Consider the following 19,080-nt stretch of genomic DNA (forward strand, 5'->3'; position numbering starts at 1 on the left):
CACTGATCTAGAGCAGGGGTTCCCAACCCGTGGTACGCGGGAGGCTCGTAGGTGGTACGCGAAGAAATGTTTTGGAATTATTATTTTTATTACTATTTGCATTCGGTATTATTTAGTTTAGTTCATTTGATATTATCTAATTTCATAAATATCGATGACATTGAGTTGCTTGTACAAAATAAACAACAACAAATATCACATTAAATTTAAAAAATATAATTGTAATTTAAATATTAAGATTTAACTAAAAATTGAGATTCTTTTAGCTTTCATAAATTTCAAATAATAAAGAATTTTAATAAATGTATGAATAATAAAAATATACGTTGAAAAAATGTTGACTCCTAATTAAGTTTTAGAATTAAAGTGGTACGCGTATTGATTATATAAGTGTCTGATGGTACTCGATGATAAAAAGATTGCGGACCCCTGTTCTAGAGACTTTAAACTTCATCGTCAACTCACTTTACTAAATGAGATATTAACGATAGCGAGAATACATTTCACTCAATTTTTCTTGTAACCATTTTAAGAAAAATCATTACCTATTTAATATTTTACTTCGAGCATCTTCATCGAACTTTTCGTACCTAAGATACAATGTAATTACGTATAAAGACCATTTGAAACGTTTCAAAAGCTAACGCGCGTGTAAAAAATGTATGAAAGATAACAGTCCTCGGAGAGTTGAACCCAATTTTTTCGTATGATAGGCCAACAAATTCACAAATTCAGATCCATCGTCTGCCGTACGTTGTTAATATGCAGTCACAAAATCAGTGGCACAAGTTTTTTTTTTTTTTTGTTTTAGGACGTTTCAGTATAACTGGAGAATTTACGAGTATTGAAAAACCACTGTGGCCTTGATGTTAATATCAAAAATACCTTGATAAAAACAAATATACATATCAATACATTTCTCATATGTGGTCCAAGACCATTTGTCTTTGCATTACAATTTAGCGTGAAGTTAATTCTCGAAAAACATTCACATTTTAAAAGCTAACTGAGCTAACAGGTGTGTGCATATTTACTTCGCTGCCAGGTCGACAACGATATCCACCGATCAGCGGGCTACACTTCACATCGGGCGTGATCGTATTTACCCGGGGAAGCCGAGAGAGAATCGCGGCCTTAACTATTAGCAGTTCACTGCACGGTTTTGAAAGAGAAAGGTTTATTTCTTGTTTTTTATAACACGGTTTGGAAGTCGTGGGCCGATAATATACCCATACCAGCCGTTCGACGTTAATCCTAGGCACCAACCGAGCATCGTAAACGTATTATAAAAATAGGTTCTGCGCGTGTACAACAATCGTGTGAAAAACGAAAGGAAATAATACGAGGCGTATTACAGTGTCCCGTCATTGACACAATAACGTGACCAGTTTTTACGCACTTGAACTTCAATCCGAAAACTGTACACACTCACGAGGCTCGACTTCATTACAGATTATGACGCAACAATACATTTATATATATATATATAGTACAGTTCTACTGCTGCTGCTGCTCTACACTGCATCACAAATAGTGTAATAAATGTATACATTTCAATGGTTTACCCTTGTAACGTCATAGTCGCGCGATCGTCTGACTGATGTCGATATTCTCCTCATGGTTGTACTTAATGTTTTACACGAGCAATTATTATACAATAAGATATCTTTACGGGGGGTATTCAGAACCATTAAAACAGTAGACATCATAACAATACTTTTCAAAATAATTTTTCTCTCCGCTCAGTGTCATTCACAATAGGTGCACAGTGTTAAATACGTATATTTAACACGATATATACCCGACCCTTTTACGCGCAACATTTTCCGTTATTTTAATGAAAAATATTTTCGCAATTCAAGTTTATCAAGAATCGAAAAATAGAAGAAAACAATTTTCAAAACCAACGCAAGAGTAACAATTCCGACGTAAGGAAATATGATATCACTTATTGAATTTCGAAGAATAAAATGATTAGTATGAAAAGTATGAGACAGCTTCAACACTTCAGTGTCTAAATATCAAAAATTCGTTTTTTTTTTGCATTCATCATTATAGATTCGATCATACCATTTTGATAAATATAGCATTTCTGTATATTAAATGTATTTTGTATAAAAATTTCTGTAGACACAACGTTTTAGAAAAATGTGTACAATTTTCCGACTCTAGTTGATGAATTAAAACTGGTTTCAAAAATAAAATCGCATATCTTATTATGACTATTCAATAACGAGTTTTTTGGAATTTTTATGTTTCATTCTGCATTAGATATATATATATATATATATTTACTAAGAATGTTGACGGGCTAAGCTCTATAAATATGAAAGAGATACGTACAAGTTAATTTTATGAATAACACAATAATAATAGTAATAAAATAGTATTACTAATTCTTTTTATAAATTTACCGTTATAAGTAAAAAAACATCTAGTATACCTATTTTTAAAATAATTAAAATAATAATTTATATAGCATACACAAACACTTTAATAGTGTAAAAATAAAAAAATAATAGGAAGATTAAAAAAATGTTTTAACAACAAAGATGAACAATTGTTTAATTTTAATAGTTTAAAGAAAGCACTAGGGAATTAATTTTAAATACATATGTGTAGACACAGGTACATAATTGTTTTTAAAATTAAACAAAAATTTAAACGCTTATGTTATTGCATTCCTCGTGTATGCACTATAAATCCATAATTGCTTACACTTAGTTTAATTAAAACAATAACGTTTCTTCGTTTTACGTAGTTTTTTTTTTTTAAGTGAAAATAAACGTTAAAATTTTAATAATACATCGTGTATGAGCAACAAAACTTGATCATTTTTTTTTCCCCCATCGAAAAATTTATAAACCATCTTGCGGTAAGAAAACAACTGTATTGTTCTACAAGTCCGACAAACCAAACGATACGGATTGAGGACGAGACACAAAATTCGAGATGAACGCTGGGCGCGTACGTATCAGGATCCGTATTTTTAAAATACACGACAACACGATCGCGCATACGCGTTCCGCGCGCGCGTACCGTAAACAGATGCACGATCAGGTTTCGTCGAGTTATCGTTAACGAGTAAAATTCGAAACGTCTCGCAGACGATGGCGGCGGCGGCGAGGGGACGGGGGAGTATCAACAGCGCCTCTTACGCGCGGACCGCGCCGCAGCGGTTGTTCGCTTTGCATTCCGGCACGCCGTTACGGTGTGCATGACCACACGTACCACGTGTGGTTAGGTTTGGTAACACAAAAGTACCACGCGGGCACCGCTACCGCCGGTGTACAACCGTTTTTGTTCGAGCGGACACGTCGTACACGTCGTCTGAGCAGTCGTTTCATAACGCATACCAACAACGTTCGGCGTACACGCATTGTACATTGTGCGCGCGCAGCACTTTACACGTACCGGCGAGCCTCGTCGTACCCGACGGAAGAAAAAAATAAATAAAAAAATAAAAAACCCGCGCATAACGTTTTACCGTTGAAAAGATAGCGCGAGCGTACGCATTGTTCAACAGCCACCGGTCCCTTCGCCTCCCCCTATCTCTCTCCGTCGCGGACAACGGTACCCGGTGACGGTGCCCGTCACAATGCGCGAGAGACAGGGGCGCGTGTGTGCGCACAAAGGATTCGTGGGAGTCGGCACAGACCCGAAATCCCGACCCGCGCGATCGGTGCGACTCCGCCGAGCCCACGTACCTGTCGTACGACAATCGTTACACTATTGTTTAGGTTTTTCGTCCGCGCCCTCGACCCCGGTCGACGAGTCATGTTCGCAACCGCCGTCGAGCAACAGGCGCGCACGTGTTTCCCGTCCGACGTACACGTTTTCCACCCGAGCGGACGTATCGTAACCACTGTCCGTCGGTCCTCCGAGTGCCGCGGGAACACGGCCGAAATAATGCGCCGCGCGTGTTGCAAGTTTGCACAACACCCCGGCCTAAATATCGTCCCTACCCCTCTCCCCTGATTTGCCCTATTGTTCGTTATCGTCGGCCGCACGACGGTGGCGTTATTTTATTAGTGTCCGACGCGGACGACAAAGAGCCCATGACCACTTTCTCACGAAATTATACGTGTACACACGCACACGACGAATGGGTAAATATACGGTGTGTGCATACGTCGCAGTGCCAATTTTACAACAATGGGAAAACGAAAAACACACTAGCGCGGGCGCGATTTAATAACGCGCGGTGCGATTCGTTTCCGTGACGCGCCGGCCATGGTTGGAAAGAGAAAAAAATCTAGGTTAATTTCGTGGACCGTTTAGTCACAGGTCTGCGAACCCGGGCAGCGCGTTTTACCGTCGGCACGACAACAGCACCAGCACACGATAATCTCGTTTCACAAGTGGGTTTTCACCCTCCAGGGGTCGTTCGTCAAACGGTCATCATTCTTTATTCGTCCACGGAATGGCTATAACTTTCTGTTACTTCTAATGAACCGATCGATCAACATCGATTAACTGATACGATCAAAGTTTTGTAAACCTATTTGAATTCAACTAAAGTCTACTTTCGATCGTACTTGCAATTTCGAATTCTGTACCAAATATGCTAATATGAACTTCCGTTGACTTTAATGTTTCCATAATTTGTTTATTGGAAAGCCAGTCTAAAGTATACTTAACAATGAGTTCGAATCGATTTTAAAAATCGTTATTGCACCGATCGATCGTTAGAAACAGAAAACATCTAAATCCCCGTGTTACGCGAGCGATGGACGGAGACAATAAATTATGGCTCGCAATCACCTTAACTATAACGTTGCGTGTAAATGGTTGTTTACATTTTTTATAAAGGTAAACCACGCTCTATATTATAGGCACTCTCGCCTGCCCTAAAATCATTGAACGAAACTTGGCGCGACAGTTGCAGGTGCGCGCGCATGTTATGGAGTGATGAACTCTTGCCGAATCTGTTCGTGTACCCGAGTAAAAGACGAGGAAAAAAAACACGTCGCTACCGGAAGGAGACGATTTTAATATTGAATGATTTATTTATTTTTTTACCTTTTTTTTTCCTCTCTCTTCTTCTCTCTCGTCCATCGTTTTTAATTTATGCGCGCGACGGGCTCGGTTGCCGTAGCCGAATACTAAAAGCGTATACGGTATTATGTACACAACCTCTATAGGAGGAGGACGGGTGAAAAAAAGCGCATCGAAAAATCAACACGGGTCAAAAACCCAACAGACCGTACCTACGTACATATACATCATATTTATGTATATGCATTCTCAGCGTCATGGCGAATCGACGATATTATTTCAGTCACACCTATCATTCAAATGTCAAACCGTTCGTCTTGAATATTAAGCTACACACTATAGCACGTGCCTGCGGGTGCGCGCATCACGCGTGTGTGTCTCCGACGGATCGGTACGTTACACGTACTTCCGCTCTCCCTGAAAGAAAATTATAATATACAGCAGATAGGTACCGTCGCAGACAGTGATTATCGTCGTTATTATTTCTTTTCGGAAGAAAACACAATGACCGCACACGCCGGCCAGTGAATGTATGCACCTACGTTTACAGTTTACAATGTTTAGACGTACATAATAATATGTATGTACATATATCACATCGTGCAGTATTGTCGTCGTCCCCGAGATGACGTCACAGTAACATAATAATAATGTCTTCAAAACAAAATAGCTCCACGTCTGCCGACTCGCACCGCACCCAAGCGTAAGTCACTCGGTGAACGTATCGTGCAAGACCAACCCCAGAAAAATGTGTGTTCGAATACCTGTGTATCCAAACCTGTTCCCAGGTGGAAACATTTTCACGATAAACCCCTATCGAACCGTGACCAATGTTGTGCCACGTAAGACTTTATACCTGCGTCGCGAACACCACACCTGCACGTTCAAATATTTTATTTTATTTTTTTTTTTTTTTTTGTACAATGTACAGGGTATTGTATTCGAGTACATTCCGAACGGTCCGTGTAAACCTATACGTTTAAAACGTAATAAGTGCACTACTGTACTGTTACATCGGCACCCTATATGATATAAGTACATTATTATATACGTCGTCGTCGGGAATATGCCAGTAACATCTGCAGCAGCTGCTGCCGAACCCACTCTTCTATGGCTTTCATACCTACACGTCGGCCAACCGTATCCAATATGTCACATGCCTCTGCGTACAACGACGCGCAAAGGTATAAATGTATACATACATATATTTGTACTGTAGCAACAAGTAAAAAAAGTTTTTTCGGTATTTTGTTCACGATAATTGTATAGTTCACTTCTTAACGGAAAACGATTTTCTTTCGAGATTCAGTACACTATACAAATATATAAGCGTATAAATTATTACAAAACGTACCAAAATTTCGCGTCTATTGTTTGACGTAAAAAGAAAACACGCGTGTTGTATCTACCGATACGAAACGAGATATAACAATAATATTATACATAATGCTATAATTAATGTACCGACTACGTGGACGTTACTTAGTAAAAGTGTTTGGATATTTCATATTTTTTTTTCTATTTTCCTCTGCGGTATTGCGGTAATTTCCATTATCTTTGACAGTTTATATGTATATAAACGGATATTAGGTTATATTATTTAGTGCCGCGTGGGGGTGGAGAGTTGATTTACTATTACGGATTATAAAACGCTAATAAGACGTGCGTTCTAATCAGCCGTTCGACGTGTTAAATCCGCTAGTCTGATTTCACCACGAAACGATATGAATTAATACGTACAATACGCAATTAGAGACGCGTGAGGACAAATTATCATTACATTAAAACAATATAAACCTTTTTGTTATCGTATAAAAAAAGCAAAGCGCTAATACGTATTTTTTATTAAAAAAAAATCTTCAATTTCGAACACATGTGCAATAATCTAGGACCGTATGTGTAACAGGCTTTCGAAAATATTTAGATAAAAAAAAAAAAAGACTTAAAATATAAAAAAAAAGTTTAATAAATGGAACTCCCGACTTGTATTTAAAATGTAAATATATTTTTAAAAAAAAAACGATCTTTTAATCCCGGTTTAAAATGCGATAGGAAAGAAAAGTCCACCTTACCACAAGGCGAATAAAGCAAATCAAAACGTTGTTTTTGTGCTTACTGTCACATGTGGTTGAAATTCACTAAAAAAAAAAAACACGTTACTGTTGTCTATAAATTCACGGTTCTGTGCTTGTTACAACACTCGGGCCGTTATGTCGCAGTAAACATGAAGATTATTACTCCACAATCGACTTTTGTATAAACTACGTGTACGTTACACTAAAATAGGTATTCGTCGGTGTAACGCATTCCTGTTGGTCATCAATTCACCGGGTGTACACAAATCACACGCTTACGCGTGCGCCTACTACAATACGGAAACCGGACGGTGATGCTGCGGGCCATGAATCGCCAGAGAAACGGGACGAGAAGAGGACGAGCAAGATTCACATCGAATATCAGTACAACAATCAGTAAAAACCGAAAAATTTACGTTTGACTAACACGCTCGATCGCTGAATTCCGAGATTTTTACCCAACCATGTTTACGCCTGTACGGCTATCCGACGGAGAGCTACTTCTGCGGTGGGGAGAAACTAATCTTGTTCGGTTGCCCCCTTTTTTTTTTTTTATAATTATTTTTATCATGGTCATTTTTTTTTCAATATTTTTTGATAATAACGACAACAATTAACAATTGTTGTGCATCGCAGGTAGCTGCTGAAGGTGTACGCGCCGCCGTGATGTGTACAAAATACAATATGTGCGCGACGGGTACGACGACGCCTGGTTTGATTTTAAATGATAGGAGGGCCTATTATTCGCTGCGGCCGGTCGACGATTTCACGCGGGAACCACTATACCTCGTTTGTTAATTAAAAAACCGTTTAGAAAATAATAACGATAAATAACAGAGCGGTCGACCGACAGTCAGTAATAATAATCTAATAACAATCGTTGGAAAACAGACGTCTGGAACGTTTTCGTGTGCCGCCGCGAGTGTGGGACAGCCGCGCATACAAATCTATGTAGTGGCGTGTTTTTCCGAAGAGTAAGTGATTTTATAATATTATAGTTAAACATCGATCAATTATAAGATGACTGGGTTGCGGCGACAACACTTTTTTTCCCATTATTTCTTTGTCACAAGTCACAACATGATATTTTATAAAAAAAAAAAAAAAAAAATATATACGAACAGTAAACGCATAATAATAAATGAACCTTTCTCCGTGCCCGTGCGCAGCGAGTCGTACGTGACTTTCGAACCCGATCTCTTAAATGTTCACACCGAGGGATGTAGAGACCCGGAAACCCTTCGCCGATAAGCACACCGCTGCGCGTACGAGAAACACGTATAACCCCGAACGGATATACGCACAGGTGTTCGTATGCAATACAAAATGTTACACGCGATGTTGTATTATTATCGGATTATCGTAAAGACGACGTATTACCATTATTACGCGAGCGGGTCGCGTAATAATGGTGCGTGCGAACACAGTGCGTCCGAGCTATGAAATGGCGTTCAGGACCGTGCGGACGATGATCAGCGCGTTGTGTTCGAAACGTAAAAGATGGACGCGCGGCGAACATGATCGCGAAACGATCGTTTACGATTGCGGTGCTCGGGCCGACATAATCGCGTGTTCGACGGTAATGATTTACGACTTTGGCGACGTCGATCACGACATTTTTTTTTTCTCCCGTTCGATATATAATAACACAACGCCCGTGTTGCGGATCCGTTCGACGTCGAAACGTTCTCAAATCTGACGACGTGACACGTACGCTTTCCGAAAATACAATAAACATTGTGAACGTAAACGTATGGTGACAGTACTATGACTGATCGGACGACACGTTTCGTTGTTGGTCCCGTCTCGGCGGCTTTTCGCAGCACGTACAGGTGTCGTATACGCCACGCAAAGGTTTGGCGTATAACAACACAAAAACGAGGTATTATTGGTTGTCGGGCACTCTAACTGTCAAACAAGCAAGTAAAGGAAAACTTAATAATTGACCCGGACGACTATCTTCTTAAACGACAAAGAATACAATCTAGCACTGCTTAATAGGATAGTCGAAAAACAGGTTTTTTAAAAGGTTTACTTTCCTTTAATAGCTCTAAAGTTATTTTACACTCGAAACAACTGACAAAGAATATAATCTAGCACTGGATTGAGGTTTGAAATGCAATATAATTTTATTTACCCCTTTCGTTAGTTTGCCAACTCTCTCAAAACTTGCACGAGTACGTAAGGTAGAAAAAAAAATAATAATATAAAAACTTTTTATTTTAAAACAAACGAAAAAATATTTGTTAACTACAAAAACAAAATAATTACCGGTCACTCGCAAAACGGGCAGCGTTTCGTTCTCCACGTCGATGGTAGTAGAACGAACCCCCATCCCGTCTTGCGGGCGGCGTTTTATGCTATTCTAATCTATATTGTCAGCATTTTGTGAAGGTGGTGTGTGTTTGCTGACAATATATTAATTTTATTAAATTTAATATACGTGTTAGGTGATGATACAACACAGGTGTACCCCGAGGACGGAGGGTTCGGCGAACGGGGCGCGAGGAAAATTCAAGAAAAACCGTCAGCAACCGACGCCCGAGGACGGGAGTCATACGTTAGTGCTCTTTTCCGGTCTTTGTGTTTTTCGTTTCAACGCGTCCCCGGTCCCCTAGTCTAAAAAAAAAAGAAATCAAGTCCAGTCTGGTCCGTTCGCCTTCAGTCCATTAAGACGACAATGGTCATAATTTTGAACAACAATTTATTATGGCTTAACGTGCACACATTACACGGTGAAATAATACCCAACACAATAATATGTTATTCGAACTATGATCAAAACGTTTTTGGATACCAAAATGGCTCGTCGCGTTTCTTATTTATAAACTTCGGTCCGATCACGGTCTTTTTTTAGCGCATTCCGTGTGATGCGGCGCAGAGCTCCAGAACGCGTCCGTTCGAGGGAACGTTGGTGTTTTTTTTTTTTCGAAAACGAGACGGTTACGCGGGCGGATAACGTGCACCGGTCAACGAGCCACCGTCGCAACAATAATCGGCATCGCGTCGACCGCGGACGGTGCGCCGGCTACGGCGGCGCGGGGCGCGAGGAGTTCGATGCTCCCGACTTCCTCCGCGGCGCGTACGCCGCGCTCGCCGCGTCACACGCGCGCGCAACAACAACGAGTTTGCCGTGGCCGCCGTTGTGCCCACCGCGGTCGCGCGGACTGGGCCGACGACCGGTCCGCCGCGATAGTACACGCGGAACGTTGCGCGCGCACCCGCTCCGCCGGCCGGCGACGACGTGCGGAACGGTCGCCGAGCGCACGAACGTCACCGCGATAGCCGGCCGCAGGTACGTAATTAAAACGTAGGCAACGAACGTTCGCCGCGCGATCTTCCCGGCCCCGTGCCAATAACAACAATAACAGTAATAAGCAACGGACGCCTACGAATTAATAACGCGATCATTACTATGCGCGGTGATCGACACCGGTACGTGACCGGACAACGGACGGGGATAACGTGTGCGAATCCGACTATTGTTGTACCGCGGTCGTGGTATTTCCGCGCGCCTGCGTACGTTGCACTAACGGTAGGTGTGGGTATTCATCGATAAAATGTAATTATTTATCGATCGTTTACTCCTATGGCGTACCGCGGTACCCGGTCAAGAAAAATGTACCGCCCCCCCCCCCCAACCGTCGGGATTGAAGGTCTGAATCTGGTTTACCCCGGTTCGGCGTCGAAATACAAAATAACCGAAAACGCTTTAAAAGGACACCAAACGTTTTCAAAAATCTCACTACGTACACACATCTTACCGAGGTACGTTCTTCGTGCACAATTTTCACGCATCAGGACCAAGCACGTTATGTCTACCGATTTCGATTATTTTTCGGTTCAAATTGTACGATGGTTATTTTTTATTATCTCTTCTGGTGGTGAAAATGTTACAAAAACAAAAACAGATATCACAATGGCTCTTTAATACTCGGCACAACTGTAAAATCGACCCACATTTACCCGGTGGACTTGCGTACACATGAAACGATTTCGGAATATAATGGGCGTTTTTATTTTGACCTCTGGTGTACCCGAAACCTTCGCGTCGCTGCCAGTACATACATTTGTTCCGTATACGTTATGTTGTAACGTACCATCACATCGTTTACCTGTCGTACAGCATATTATTTTTTCTCGGAGGCGCGCGTATCTCATTTAATTTATATGAAAATAACGACGAAAAAACTGGGTAGATGTTAACGGTATCGGACGACGCCGACGAATCGTAATGAAAAAGAAAAAAAAATACCATGTACGCGTTCATAATAACCGTATGTTCCCGAAATCTCGTTTCTCCGACATAATATTGTCTAACCGAACGTCGGCGTGATCGCAGGGGCCACCACCACATATTTGATTTTTTTTTTTCCATTCTATTAACGTGACAACCCGACGTGCGTACAGGTTTACGTGTAGACGGATAAAAATAAAAGGATGAGTCGTGATACAGCGGAGGGATGTTACCAGTTTTAACGAACAACGATGTGCACTGCCAGGTGAATACGCATATAAAAACGGCTTTTCTCCGAACACGTTTTATAAGTGGAATCGCGCACGGTAAACACACCCTTAGAAATACGTGTTTGAGCTGTACGCATTAAAATAATAAATAACCTTGGATCACCGAGGGGTGTAGATACTGCGCACCGTCCAAAAGGTAAGAGCAAACAATAAATTTGTTCCACCGTCATCCGCGTCCACATATATACATGCTTAAATATAATTCCACGGCATACGTGTAGGTAATGTGACGTGCGCGCGCGCGCGCGCAAAGGAGTGGTCCGTATGGGTCCGAATTCCAAGCCAGGTCGGTCGGATTCCGGGGTAAGAATCAATGTCTGTAACGTGCTCGTAGTACAATTGTTATCGTCTGCTCGGTATTGCTGCGCATTGTATTTGCAATGCGCAATACGTGTACCCTGCACGTGCAATGCGACAGATTCCTCAACAGCGGACCGAAAAACAAAACGAACACGACAATAATGATATCGCGAACGGGCACGCAAACGTTTCATGGTCCGCGGCAGTAAGCGTAAGCCGCGGACGCGCTGAGCACCGCACAACCGGTGGCCGTGTTGAACGAAATCAGCGGCTTTCGGGAGGGAGAAAAAAAAAAAAAATGAGGAAAACCTTACCGATGACGCGGAACTGCGCGGGCAACGCACGTAGCAGTGGAACAATAGTTGTATGCGTACAGAATACGGTAAACAATAAAAATTGAAACACCGCGGTCGTAACCGGCTCGTTTACGTGCGATAACGATCGCGACACATGCGTGCGTACGGAGCGATAGAAACGAGAGCGCGAGGTCGACCGGTGATGCTGCACATTACAACACGTTACACGTTACGCGTTGCATAAAAATGCATGTTGCGAACGCGGTAGGTGCACGCGCGGCGTCGTCGCGTCGCATCGACTCGAAAAAGATTCTCTCGTGTCGACCAAACGCGCACACAGGTATGTACGGCACGGTACACGAGTCACGTGCCTGCGTGCAGGTATACGCTACGCGTAACTGGAGCATATCCGTGGGCTTTTAAATCGTGTACACGGTTCGTGATTTCGCTGCAGCGGTGTTTTGCGGCCGTTGCGCGTGCGGAACGCGTACGCGCGACGGCGGAATGATGCGTCCCGACGGCGAGAACTTCGACGAGTGTTATTACGTGTGCCCATACACGAGCGGATTTTATAACGGATTTGGTCTGACGGACTAAATCCTTAGGTCCTTGAAAGATTTGGTCCGTCGGACTAGGTCCTTTAACGTGTCCACTAACGTGAAAATAAAAGTCCGCTATTTTTCGCGGAGCGAATCCACCAGCGGACCATGTCCGCTGGTTAGTGGAGGAAATCCGTTGATTTTTATGCTGAGGACCTAGTCCTTTGGTCTTTCAAGACGTTCTGAAAGATCTGCGGATTTATGCGACGGACTACAACAGTTGTCAATAAAACAAAAATTTCTTATCAAGGTCCGTGGTCCGCCGGACCTGGTCTTTTAGTCTGTGGCAAAGCGAGAGACTTGAACCGTTGGACTAAATCCGTTGCATTTTAAATCTGCCGGATTGAATCCTTAGAACACCACACGCGATAGGACTTTTTATAGGATTTAATCCGTCAGAGACCAAATCCGTTATAAAATCCGCTCGTGTATGGGCACCTATTACGTGTGCGCACGAGGGACTAGGACTGTTCGATTTTGCGCGGCTTCCCGCGGCGCGAACGAGCGCGTTCCATTATTCACGGTGTACGCGCGCGCGTTCCGTCCGTTATCGATTGATCTCGTATTAATTAGATTTGCCACCGTCCACGGCCGATCTCGTCCCGTGGCCCAACGCACTCGTTCGCCTTTTATCGAGAGGCGCCGATGTGCGCGTGCACACCGACGGCCGTAACGTATGCGCTCGGGATAAAATTAATAATAATTATAGCCGCGGGTACGCCGGTAGCCGTAGCTCATTACGCACGGTGCACGATGAGTTGTATCGTACGCACGAGCAGCGCCGCCACTAGGTTCGTCGGAGCTCCGGACACGACCGGGGGGGGAAACAGCTGAACAAAGTGTTGGGTTTGATTCTTATTAAACCGAGGAACGAACCAGACGAAAATGTCTCGTTGGACTTGTATAATTCGCGGAATTATCGAAGACTCGGAACCGTATTCGTTTTCAGACAGCCGCTGTTCTGTATTTACCGCGGCAACATTGGTTTGGGCGTTGAGCTACAGGATTCATCAGGTAAGTTTTAATTCGTTTCGGGTTAGAAAATAATCTTTGTCCAACAGTCACTGGCCATACTAAAAATAAAATACAAATGATTCTTCACAAGTACATCACGGAATAACTGAAAAAAAATCACGCTCGGTTACATGACTAGTGAATCGTTTAGCAATACAGATCCATTTCGAATCCGTTGCACCGATCACGTCCCCAGGCTACACGGACATTTATTTGAACTATAATGCGTAGAAGTAAAAATTGAAAATTGTTGGCCCCAAACGGGTATAGCGACGGCCGTCAACGTATTATGTACGTATCGGATACATGATACAGAATGTAACGACGTGCATCGATACGATCGCGTGATCGGTATAAAAGTTCAAACACAAATCCGTTTCGCGCAGTTCACAACGACACTACGTGTGTACTGTGTACGATGGCGTAATTGAAAGGATAAGATGGAGACAATCATTCCCCTCATAGATTTATGTTTGTGTAGGTATTTGCTGCGTATTCAATAAGATTAAGTTACAATGGAACAAGGAATTTATGGCTTGATAAGATTACTAACCTACTGTTGATTGTTATTTTAAATAAATATTATTTTTGAATACCTATTTTATACCGCACAGCTATTTTTATATTAACAGGAAAATTTAAAAAATTATAATAGTTATGTAAATTAAAAAATAAAATACCGTTTCCACGATAAATTCTCGACGTACATAATTTTGAAAAACCTCGGACAGGATAGTGTAATTTTACTATATTCTATTTGAATGTAATGATTGCATTCGATATAAAACGATCCTGAGCGGACGAAGGAATCTTTTTTATTTAATTTTGTATAATTAATATTTTTCTATCTATTGTTTTTATACCACCTAGTATATATAGGTACATTTATTTTCTACATTAAAATCTAACTTTTTTTGTATAGATGAACTATCATTTCCATTTTCATGGACAAACCCCCATCACCCCTACAGACAAGAAAAAAAATCGAATTCCTGAATTTTAAACTGTAAGGAACAAAATCCAAAATACAACAAACAATATCCCTTGTCATTTTTCATTTGAAGCAATATTTCTGGTAGAAAACGTCGTCCGTAGTTATTTAATATTATAAAATCGTGAAACCGTACGTTTTTTCTCGTTTAACCGCTTTTATTTCGAGTACCGTTTCGAAAATCGAAAAACGATATATCTAAAGTACCAGTTCAAAAATATTACCTTTCAGAAAAGATGCTACGCTTGATACTTTTGAGCAAGTTTGGAGGGAGAAAAAGTGTTTACAGAATAAAGAAGAAAAATAAATAAACATCATTGTAAAACCAATACATTCCTCGCTCCGCTCAGAATCTAAAAGTACCTACCAATATCAAGTGCAATAAACGTTGTGTTAACTCTTGAATAAATACTGCCCCCCCCTCCTCCCATCCTTCTCGAGCGGAATCTTATTCGCCCCCCCTCCCTCCCTCGGCCCCGTACATTTAAGTCGGATACGCCACTGACTGCGCACTCGGACGACCGTGAAAATCGTATTTACGCGTACGTACGTAGTGGACGACGACGCCATTGCGATATGACTGTCGAAAATCATCGCGATCTTCGAGTGCATGCGCGTTTAACAACCGGACAATGACTTAACGACCGCATGCGCGTATTATCTACGGTCGACGTGCCGACGTCGCGTAACGCGAAAAAAACACGATATCGTTGCAAATGAAATACGCAATGCACGCGTATCGTACCGCGCGTGCACAGGGTTCGGCCGGTCCGTTTGGGCGTTTTGTACGCGATTTTATTTACCGCCCGCGCGTGTACGTCGAGTGGGCAGTGCACACGTCCACTACGAACGCGAAACGGTCGAAAACCTCTATTGGAAGCACACCTCGTGGGCCAAGCGCTCCGGCATCGGTAGACGAATGCCGTCGAAAAACCCATAACACACGTGTACGTTAGATTTTCTTCTCGTTTCATTTTCGTAATTATCGCCGACTCGAACACTGCGCACGATTGTTACGCACCGAACAATGTACTTTTTTTGACAAACGCGTGCGCGTGGCTTCGTACATCGTACTCGAATATTGTATTCTACATGGCGTGCACGTACGACGCGCGTTTCTATTCGGTTCGGAAACGGGGGGAAAAAAAAAATATATATATATAAAATCCTACCACGCAATCTCGCGCAGGTGTGTGATTTCCGTTAACGTACGACCGTGTGTGCGATTTTTACATTACAATAAGTAGTTATATAAATAAAAATAAAAATAGACTGTATAAATACTGTACAAAATATAACATTAATGATGTGTTCCGTTCATGCGCAGCCGTCTAAGTCTCTGCAGTCGTATTTCCCGAAGCCGCTATGGATCTCGGTGCGTCTTGTGCGTTATACACACTGTGTATTACACTTCGCAGTTGCAACAAGCACCTAATGAATGTCACTACTAGCGTGTCTGTATAATTATCTCTCGGAAATTATTATTCTCGCATAGCCTACCGATCAAGTTCATATTTCAATCGACATGTGCGAATAATTCACATCATACATGGCGAATAATCAAGTAAAAAATATCGCAAATCATCTTTTTTTTCTTTTTGTTTGCACTTGTTACCAAAAAAATTACGAAAAAATTAAAATTATAAAATAAAATAACCTAATTGGTATTCGTTTTGATTAAATGCCGTCTATAAAACGCACACCGCACAATACACTCCGTAAATTATAGTAATACCGCTATAGAACAAGAGTAATCACTTAAAATAATATCGATTTACAATATTTCTCGAGCTACGTTAAAGTTGTATGAAATTACATGTCAAAGATAGACCTCGAATAAACCAAAATAAAATATTGTATTTAGTCCCATTACAAATTATATAGCAGATAAATATTGTAATTGATAAGCCGGAAAATGGTCCCATGCCGTTCCGTATTGGGTAATTTTCTGCAATTAACATTAATCAAGTAAAAGTAACAATTTAAAATGTAATAGTATAGGTACACAGTATTCTTCGATTTGAATATAATTAATTATGTTAATAAAAACATGAGGATTTATAAACTACTTTTCAAATATAATAGGCTTATAACATTTAATAGTTATCATAGTATAAATTATTTAATGTATAAATATAGATATTCCTATAATAGGCATTAGACAATTACGGGCATACCTACTATATCAATGTACCTATAAAAAAAAAAAGAAAGAATTTCACTATAAGAAAGTATAAAGCCGAGAACGGTTTTAACGATTCAATATTTTTTTCGAAACATATCTATATCTATAGTTATAGTATATATTTAGTACTATAGATAGTCGATTAACTAGAATACATTACAATCACAGTGAAGTTATTTATTAAAATCTCAACTAGAACTTTAAAAATAGACAGTTATAAATACACTATACGTGTGTTTGACGAACGTATGTACAATTATGTTAAATATAATTTGTATGCACATGCGCGTATTATATATGTTAACATTAATTTAATGAAATTAAAGTAAAATAAATGATTTTGTTGCTCTACAAATTATGGTATACCGTTTAACACTATTCATTACGGATTAGGTTCGATTTGTTATAATACAGAATAAAGTCGAACTCTGTTTATTACTATTTACTGTAGGAATTTTCAATATTTATTAGAGTTCAAATAAAATAGGGTACATAATTACACATCACTATAAATTAACAGAAAATCGTTTTATATGCATTTTTATGCTTGTTGGCATAAATGTATTTGTTGCATCTACACATGGACTATATGAGAGTTTTCGTCGGTAATTCGACGTAATATATGTTTTTTATTTGAATCTGGAATCTGGCTATTCTTTGAAAAAATATCAAATGTATCGCATTGTAATTTAGAACACATCGGCTTTCTTAAATGATTTGCATGTAGTGTGGAAAATAACGTAAAATCTAAAAAAAACTGTATTTATGGTACTTCGTTTATAGCGTAATAAATATATATATATATATATATATATATATAGGTATATTTATTTCATCAATATGTAACAAAAACATCTTAAACAATAGTAAATCATAAAATATAGTCACGGACATCCGGCTGCAGTAGCTTATTTTATGAAACGGTATCCGTGCCAGCGCATAGATGGTACTTAATGATAGGGTTATATTTTTAATAAAAACAATAACTTATTAATAAATAGTTACTGTCATCGCGACAAAAATGATTTAGCATAATTTTATTCTTGTACAGTATTTTCTGGCAAAAATATTATTATTGTAACTTTTAAAAATACCACTTTCACAATTCACGAACCATATACCTAACTTATTATAAATCAATGGAAGTTTAGCAGTTTTTAATCTCCCGTCACGATGACGAAAACAAATATGCCCATGTATTATGTATATGCAGTAGACAAAAATGACTTATAATGTTTAAAACATCGAAAAAATTATTATTTATAACAGTATTCATTCCGATCCCACGGCTAAAGATATCATAAAATATACAATGGGAAGGATGGGCCAGACGCGCATTAAGCTCCCTCGACACTATAGTCTTATTTTCAATCTCCACATGAAAAGGGGGAAATAATTTTCGATAAAAAATATTATCACATGAGTATACTATTGCAGCAGGTGTAGGTAAGAATATTATAAAACAACAATTTTTCTCTCGTAGAAATACATGCATTTGAAACGTAAAACGGTAGTTGATGACTATTATATATTTTGTAGACGCCGACATCTGAAGTTTAAAAAATATAATTTCCTCTTTGATGTTTAAATTAAAGGACACGAATGGTATTTTCTGGGGAAAACATACAATGGACACATACATAAAGTATCATATCTCATAATGTACCGTATGATTAGATACGATAACTTTGGTGCCGTCGACCTACATCTATGCACAAAAGGCTATTATCCACGGTTAGATTGACTTCAGATGGACACAATGAATATAACAATCCTATGTGTAACTATCGTTATAAAGAGATTAATAATAACCGTGTCTCAAGATTTTTAAAATCACATAAATCCATAATATTCTCTACAGATACAATAAACCTACTGCATTGGCCTACAATATCCATGCGACATGAGTTAATTATTCGGATTTGCTTATTATCAATAACAATAAACTATGGGCTAAATGATTTGTAAAATATTTTGAACAGTTTAACGTTGAAGTGTTCAAAATTTACGAATTTATTTACTACACATTTATTACCACGTGCGTTGGACGCGTTTAAATGGGAAAGCAGAAAATTAAGAATGGATTTTGTATCGA

General features: G+C 39.9%; 1 protein-coding gene across 1 annotated transcript in view; it reads right to left on the minus strand.

Moving 5' to 3' along the window:
• LOC112684887 overlaps window positions 1–19,080 on the minus strand; it is a 59,302-nt gene that overhangs the window by 39,898 nt on the left and 324 nt on the right. The window lies entirely within an intron of this gene.

This window comes from Sipha flava, unplaced genomic scaffold (assembly GCF_003268045.1).
Source record: "Sipha flava isolate LNK unplaced genomic scaffold, YSA_version1 106_pilon_pilon, whole genome shotgun sequence".
NCBI classification, from domain to species: domain Eukaryota; kingdom Metazoa; phylum Arthropoda; class Insecta; order Hemiptera; family Aphididae; genus Sipha; species Sipha flava.